Below are 8,817 nucleotides of genomic sequence, written 5' to 3'. Positions count from 1 at the left end.
CCTGATTTATCTTTGGTAATAGCTTCTAGGAAAAGAAAAACAACAGTGAGAACAAATTGCATCACATGTAATGTTTTGCTTCAAAGAATGTGTTGCCTCATTTTTCCGCTGCTCGTACATGCTGAAAATGAGAAAGTACTCAGCTGGCAACTTTCTTTCTGATCTATAGGAAAGGTCATTTAATCCCAAAGAAGCATTGTGCTAAATATTAAGCTCTGCCATCCTCGGCACCCCTTTCCCCACTCCCTTTGTTTTCTCAGTGTACTTTGAGATTGTGATCTGTACCTGTAGCCAGAGCAATTGAAATGTTCTAATAACTATTGGTCAAGGTGATTTGTTGGTATGAATATGCAAAATGTTGAGGGGAATAATTCAGGTCACATAGCTATGACTTTCCTAATTACTTTGAATATAAATATGATGACACTATATATTTGTCATGCATGTAACTAAAATATTCATGGAATTAAACAGTAAATACTATTTGGATCAATGATACTTTCATCTAATATTTATGGCGTTGCTTTAAAAAAAATGAGTCTGGATTCTACAAAGTACAATAATACTAGGAAAATACAATCCATTTTCCCTTGCTTGTTAACTTCTGAATTTTAAACTACTTTCATATTGGTTCAAGTTTTTTAAAACTGCTTAGAATTATTATCTATAATTATACTTTTAAAGTATGTCCCTTTAAATGTAAGTAATGACCTATTTCTCCTTCCAAGTACTTAATGACATCATGTACAATTATCACATACCCCCCAAGGATAGAAAATAACAGTCTCAAAACAATTATCTTCCTTAGAAGCAGAACAAAACAGGAAAGAAAAAAAAAAAAACATCACCACCACCAGCGATGTCAGAAAATAAATGAACGGAAACAGAGATATTTACATCTCCTCAATAAAGGTGCATCATCAGGAAATCAGAGCATAAATAAAGGCAGAGGAAAAACCCTTGCACTTATCCTCAAAAAATTTTGCTGAAGTGTCCAGAAGCTCACCCTCTATAACACTTCCTATATTAAAATAGTATATCACACCTGCCAAAAGACCCAGGTGAAAGCGGAAGGTCACTGGCGATCTTCGCTGTTGGGTAATTGTTTGCCCAGGAACAAAGTTATCAGAACTGGGGTCCTTCGATCGCGACCTGGCAGAAGGGGTCTCGCAGGGGGGTCCTGCGTGTGCACCTGACAAAGTCACAAAGGAGAGACACCAGGCCTGGCCTGGACACTAGCAAAGGGCAGGTCAAACCAAGCTGCCACCAAATGTAAAGAAAGCCCCAGACTGTCTGCAGCTCAACCCAGGACTATTACTCTTCCTCTTCAGGTTTTCAAGGCTTATTTTCCATTCAAATGGCTATTCTCAAAATTAAATGGAGCCCATTTTGAAAGCCAAATTTCATGAGACACTGCATTCCAAGACAATACTTCACCCTGTACAAATGTGTTCCTTCTCTGGCTTTCCCTGATCCAATTCCATCAAAGCAGTTCAGTTGTGCAATTCTATTAAGACCATTATTTGTCTCACATTTGACTTATCCACTTGGCTTGTATATTAGCTAACGTGGGGTGGAAGGTGGGGGGGGAGAAACCTTTCCCGAAGGTTTTCCTGCCTTCTATCATAAATCATTTCAGATTTTCCTTTGATATCTGCTCTATTTTTTTTCATTTGGACCTCAGAAGACCTTGTGATTTCTGGGGTCATCTTACCCTTTATAAAATAAGTGGTTGCTTTGTATCAGAACAAATCTCTATAGAGTTCTAAAAATAAGTTGTTCTAGCACTTACTGAGTTATGCTAATTCCCTAGCACCTGAGAATTTTGGTTGTTCTCCAAGACATGGTCATCTATCATGTTTAACTTGTTTTTCAGATATTTTCCATGTTAGAAATATATGAGTTTCCTGTTCCAGCCATGGCAGAATCATGATTTTACTTCAGGTACCTAACTTCCATAGTAAACATCCCTAGGTTTCAGAGTAGGCCACAAACTAGTTCGGGTGTCCCTCTTTCCCGAATGGGGGGATAGTCTGCTGACATACATCTCTGTCCCATTGCATGTACTGAATGACACTGGTCCTCAAAGTAGGATATAGACAACACTGAAGGTAACACACAGCTTTGTGCAGTGGCACTATCGTAGCCAATGAGGTTTATCCGAGGCACGATTATTGCTAATTAAAGGTAACACAGACACATTCTACAGAGTGTGAGGCTGATGTGGAAGTCCTCCACTTCTCTGCATATATACATTCCTACAACTGATTTTCTTGAGACAGTGTCTGAACATTGTCATACCGGTCCTCGTCCCTTTCACAATACACCTTTTGTTGGTGCATTTTCCCAAGTGGCCAAATCAGTGAGTGAACAGAAAGGCAAAATGAATGCTTTCTTAAGCAAGGCATTTTAACAATCTCCCCCAATCCATTTCATTACGGGATGTACTCCCAATAAGAATTTAGTTTTGTGTGTAATACTTGATCAAAATTTATACTAAATGCATGTTGTTTGACCCACTGTATATGAATAACAATTGTAATGTTAACTCAGTCTAGAAGAAAACTATTTACACTTTAGAGGCTTAAGGTCATAGGACATGTTTTAAATTTATATAGTTATTTTTGTTCTAGAGAAGTTTGATGAGGTGAAAGACTTTCAAACATAACAATATATTACATTAGAATACATCACTATGTAGAAAGTGAAATAGAAATATGATTGCTAGGACAAGGAGAGATGATGCAACATTTCCTACTGTCAAAAAGGAGCTTTTTCATTCATTTTTGGAAAAAATGACAGTGGGAATCAAATTACTATGGAATTCATATTTGTTGGATACATTTAAAAGAGTCATCTAAAAGTTGTATTTTAAGATGTCAATATTTACCAGATTCTGGACATTATAGCCTTTGAAACATTTAACTATACAATAAAAAAATTTAAGTGACAATAAAAATGGGAAAGATACTACCTAAATCTGATAATATAATCTCTGTCACATAATATCTAGGTCTCTGAGAAAGACAGAGAGACAGAGAGAGAAAGGGCTGGCAAGCATTCATACCTTCAAGGTGACTGGGAGACTATCTCAGACACCCACCTAGAGGTTGAAATACTGTGGCCTTTTAGTTTAGGAGTAAGTAATGTTTACATTGGTATTTTTGTTGTTGAATAATCCAATAGAAATATAAATAATTTGAAAAGGCCCTCTTTAGTCAATATTGACTTATTACATCCGAGCTGGTAGATCCAGTGTAACACAATTCACTGTAGGCTTAGACACCTGTAGTTTTGACAATGCCCACGAGAGTTACTACAGTAAAAGAACAGTGAGTGAGCCAAAGTACAGGTAAAGCCAGCTGAAACACCAAACTTACAAAGGAGAAATGTGGCTATGAACTCCTGCATAAAAGGCCATTTAAAGATGTTAAAATCGAATATTTACTACAGAACTGGGATGAATCTAACAGTCTCGCTTCCTTTATCTCTGAACATCTCAGCTCAGCTTTCAGATCTCCATGGTGGAAAGCTGAGAGCAGCAATTAAATTAAACTTCACCAGACCCACAGATTTATTCCCTCCTCCCCGCACACATTCAAATTCATTTGAAAAAACATGCAGTCCTTATGCCCTCTTGCCCCTCCTCCTTCCTTTCTTCCTGGGGGTGATCTACGATCTGTGTACGTTCTGCTGGCACCAGGAGGTATGGGGCATCTTGTCTGTGAAAATTCTCTGGCCATGCTGGCCTCTGCTTAGAATGCCATTTGCCTCACCTGGGTCTCAATATTCCAGGCTGGCATCTGCTGTGTGAAGTCTGCAGTCCTGCATAGCCTCAGATGGCTGGGTCCTGTTCTCTGAGTCCTTCTCAGTCTAAGGTAGGACCTGGCAAACTGTGTCTTACGTCACCAGGGATGGCTTAGACTCACACTTAAAGTGGGTATTAAATTAACCATTCTTTTAATTTCTGTAAATCAATGTCTTAACACCTACAAAATGGCTACCAGCTGTTCCCAAATAAACTCTGGCTCACTCAGAAACATCTGGAAACATTAGATAGCCCCAAACCATATCACGGGGGCTCTACTTTCAAATATAGGGAGCCAATCCTAAGACTGCCTACGTAATTTCCCACTCCCTCCCATGGGCACCACAAAGGCACTTGCCTACATTTCTGCTACTTTTCTGATTCTTGAAGGACTTCCGTGCTCGCTGAGTGCCCCTGTGTGGCATGGTGTTTTCTCCCCAGGAAACTGCCCATCTAACACAACTGCAAAACTCTTCTAGGTTTCTCTTTCTTCATCTGTATCTGGGCTCACTTTACCTCACCCAAGGTAGTACGGCCAAAACAGACATGGGATTAGTTTTCACGGGGCCCCATGGCTGTGAGGAAAGGATGGCTGCCTAAATGTCGCCACGCAGCAGCCTACCTGTTGTCTCCTCGTACCTGCCCCTAAAGAAAGAAGAGACTCTGAGACGGATCCTTTCAGGGTCTTTGCTTCACCCTTGTACTTGCACCTTATGTCTCCCTGTTTGGCCCCAGAAAGATGGCTGGTCAGCCAATGACGAGTAACATTCCCCACGGAGGGGACAACTCAAGCCAGGCGCAGTTGAGTGGGGACCAACTGGAGAACCCACGGGGTTCATAGAGGTGGGCACAGCCCCCCACCTTCCCCTGGCTAAGGAGAGCCTCTGCCTCTGTGGCTGCATTCCTTCCCACAACCTGCAGGGGAAGTGATTCAATGATGTGCTCTCCATCTATTCATATGCTAAAGGTTTTGTCCCTTGGGGAGGTACATACATCCTGAGACTTCTGGTTCGTTTGGCTGCCTGCAGGCAAGGGTGATTGGCTTGAATCAGTTTCCTATTATAATGTATAGGATTCACAGATCTTGAGATTGACAAGCTTTATCCTCACCTAACTAATAAAAGCTAATGGGTAGGCCTGATTCAGGGCCAGTCCTTGAGGCTGCAGACTCTTGGCTCCCCTTACAATCTATTCATTGTCTTTTCTTAACCCTGCGCTGCCCTCCTCGCTCCCCACAACCCTCATCGCATGGGACAAGACACCTAAAGAAGATGGAGGTTCTATTGGGAAAAACACTGTGTGGGGGAGGGGAACATGGGTGCTGAGTTGGCAAATAGTGTTCAGTTCAAGTAGCAGGGAACTGAGGCAGAGACCAATTTAACAGACCTTAAAATGCTGTTGGGAGGGCAAAATAAAAGTGTGTCGACCAAAATTAGTGAAAAGAAACAGGTACATTAAGCAAATTGGTTGTTCCCTGAATTGTCTTTCGGCAAATTAACCTAGAATGGACATAATTGGAAACAAAGAAGGAATGGAATTTAACAGATTCAGTAATTGTCCCCGAGGGATGACCTAACAATTGCAAATGTTGGATGTCACTGTAAACAAGCCTTTTAAAGATTGCTTTTAAAGCAATACAGTGTGAGTGGTTGTGGTGTGGCAATTATAAACTCACCGGACAAATGGAAAAAAAAAAAAACTGCCGTAATATTACACAAATGGGATCTAGTGGCTTGGGATAAATTTCCAATGACAGCACTATGCATGATTCAAAAGTGCTGTATCTCAAACAACTCATACAGAAGTAAAAGTGACATGCCTCACAAAACTGCACTAGAGAATTCAAAAAGTGGCTTTAGTGATGATGAAGACACAATGTCAAATGAATGTGAAGAGCATGGAAAAAATGAAAGTAAAAAAAAAAAAACATGTCTATAAATTCACACTCTTTTATATCATGTGATTTTAAACATCTGCACCTAAATTAAATACAACTATAGACTGTTGACTGTTCCTTCTCTACCTCTTAAAGTTTATTTATTCATGATTTTATAAAGCTAGATTTTGTCATTGAGAAAGGAGACGATCAGAGTCGCTTTGTATAGGTGGATGTTTAGAGCAAACAGTAAGTAGGAAGGGACCACAGTCATACAAGGCTGTGTGACAAAGTACATGAACTACCTCTGGAACCAGGAAGGCTGCTCTGGCGAACTGCGACTTAAGCTACTGGCAAGATAAAGGGTGGAGGGGAGAGGAAAGGATGTTCCAGATAAAGCCATGAGCACATGGGCGTGGAGCAGGAAGAGCCCCGTGCTAGGAACGTGAGGAAAAGGCTGTGGCTGGCGCACAGCGGACAAAGGGCAGTGCAGTGCAGTGTAAGATGAGGCTGCAGAGTCAAAGGACAGACGACGCAGAGCCAGGGAGGATGCTAATCATTTTGTTTCCATCTAGGAGTGAACTGAAACCAAAAAGAGGTGGCTATTGGGGTAATCCAAATAATAGACACTGGCATCTTAGTAGGCAATGGTCAGATCCTGGATCACAAAGGGCCCTGGTAAGGATTTAATGAACTTTGTTTTCAGTTTGGGTTGGGTTTTTCTGCCTTGCTAAAGTACAATTGGGAAACCACTGAAAGGTAGTAAACATTCTAGTGCAATGATCTGACTTGCATTTCTACAACAGCAATCGGGTTGCTGGAATGAACAGCGAAAGGGTACGAATTTAAAAAGCGAGTACAAGTGGATGGTGATTTTCCTGGTCCTGGAATACAGGTGGGCGCTTGGTCCTGGCAGTAGCAGTGGAAATAACAAGTCAATGCATTGACAAGAGGGAGGGAGTTTCAGAGACACCTCCTAGGTTTCTGTATTACCAGGATCGTGCATTTCACTGAGATAGGGACCCTGGGGAGAGAACCCGCTTCGGCATGGAGAAAATCACAAGAGACACAGCAGAAATGAGATGGGTGAGACTGCCTTTGCACCTTTCTTTCACTGGCAAAATGGACAATATCATGGTACTGTCCTGTACATCACCGGCATGGAAACTTTTGTGTTCCACATGCTGAATAAACAAAGGAAAGTTCCAGGATACACTGTAGAATCACCCAATTTGTTCCATGGGATGTGGAGGTTGGAATGACTGTCACCTGACCTGTTTTGGAAGAAAGGAGGTACTGATACTGTTTTGAAGGTGTCTGTTAGACACCAATGGAGCAAGAAGCTGAAGCTAGGATCCTAAATCCAGGGAAAGGGGCTGAAAGATTAAAACCTTTATGGTCCACCAGAGAGGACCTCCTCGTCCTCCTAACATCCCTAAAAGACAGTATCATTTTTCAGAAGAAAAGGCTGGTTTCGATACAGAAACCTGGTGCATAGGAAGGAAGTTTTAATGCTTGTTGCCTATTCTGATGGCTCCTGTGTGGTTCATTATTTCTCCTCCATTAAGAATATTATAAGATGGAGCCTTGCGAGCAGATGGAGAACGTCTTTGTCTCCAGCACTGGAGCCACCAGGCAGTCGGCCGGCACGGACACCAAGGACCAGCACCCACTCAGCATCCCAAGCCACATCCCTTACACAGATGCTGAACAGACAAGTCCCAACATGGAGAAATACATGGCTCTGGGGAAACACCCTCTGCTGTGGGAGAAGGGAGACAGTGCATCTCTGTCTGATACATTCAGCAAACAGGGAGTTAAGCGTTCTGGGCCATCTTCCCTAATGTGCGGGTAGTGAGAGAGTCAAAAAGGTCACCATGGATACATCTGGCTGCATCTGCCTGAGTTATTTGTATTGAACATATTGCTACAGGGTGTTTTTTTTTTCCTAGTCTCATTATGTGTGTGTAATGCCAATTAAATAACAGGAATGAAAATTAAAAAGGAAAATATCTGCCCCTGCTGGGTTTAATCTCATTAGTGCAAAGTCAAATGATTAGTCCTAAAAGGGCTCCAACAGGCAGGAAAGACCACGTTCAAGTTGCAAGTAGCTTCTGCATCACAACGAGAAAATGAATCAGAATCGCTCACTCTGTTGAAGACGCCTGAGCCTTTGCTATCAGGAGGCCATGTTAGAGCTCGAGTAGCATCGTGTCTCTACCAAGAACAGCAGCAGAGAGATGACCATGACATGTCCCAAATTTCAAATTCGTAGCATAAAACACTGTGTCAGGCATGTTAAGGGCAGGTGTCATGTTTCCCTGGGTTGACTGTGAAACCTGGTAGATGCTTACTTTACCGGGCTCCATGGCTTACGTATCTGAACGCCTCATACTTTTTTTCTAATGAACCAAACCAGCCAGTTATAAATGTGCCAGCAGCACCGAGTAGCTCTCCGAGAAAAATGCAGAATGGAAAAGTCTTTCCAATCTAAGCCTCAGAGTGCATTTAAAAAGAAGGGCTTGAACAGCTGGGAAGTGCATCAGTAGCCGCCTGTCCCTCGCTAAGCCTCAGGTGGAATACCAAATTTTCCCTTCCTTCAGACAGTTTGAGAAATGTCAGCTACAGCTGTTTTGAATCAAGATGATTCAAGAAGAAGACTGGGAATTGTAGACTAGGCAAAAAAATGGCCAAACCCAGAGGGTTTTCCTCAGTGACAGCCTGACATGGAGCTTTACTTACAAATTTCTCTTACACCTTATCCCGTTTTACGTTCACCCTGAGAAACAGAGAAAACAGAAATCGTGCCCCTGCCAGGTGGAGAAAGTGAGGCACCTATCCGAACCCCCGCCGTATTGATCATCTTTAGTGAATTGCCCCCTGAGCTCGCCAGTCCAAGGATGCCAGGCACACAGACGCAAACATCTGGAAAAAAACTTCATCTGGGACGAAGCGTGGAAACCGTGCCCTTGCATGGTGTTGAAAAACGAATCACTTTGCCTATCCAGGATGGAGAAACTTGGACACGTTCCAGACCCTGACCTGTGAAAAGTAATATTCCCAATCAAACAACCTTTAACAGAGGTCTAGAATTAGGGGGCCTCCGAATCTCCTAAAATTATATGCAACAGTG

General features: G+C 42.1%; 1 pseudogene; it reads left to right on the top strand.

Annotated features, from left to right (window-relative positions):
- Positions 1–2,120: 2,120 nt before the first annotated feature.
- LOC141570964 (U4 spliceosomal RNA) lies at positions 2,121–2,187 on the top strand (annotated as a pseudogene).
- The last annotated feature ends 6,630 nt before the right edge of the window (positions 2,188–8,817 follow it).

Source organism: Rhinolophus sinicus, linkage group LG03 (assembly GCF_036562045.2).
Source record: "Rhinolophus sinicus isolate RSC01 linkage group LG03, ASM3656204v1, whole genome shotgun sequence".
NCBI lineage: Eukaryota > Metazoa > Chordata > Mammalia > Chiroptera > Rhinolophidae > Rhinolophus > Rhinolophus sinicus.
Note: the sequence above shows the minus strand (reverse complement) of the source record. Positions and strands in the feature narration are given on the sequence as shown.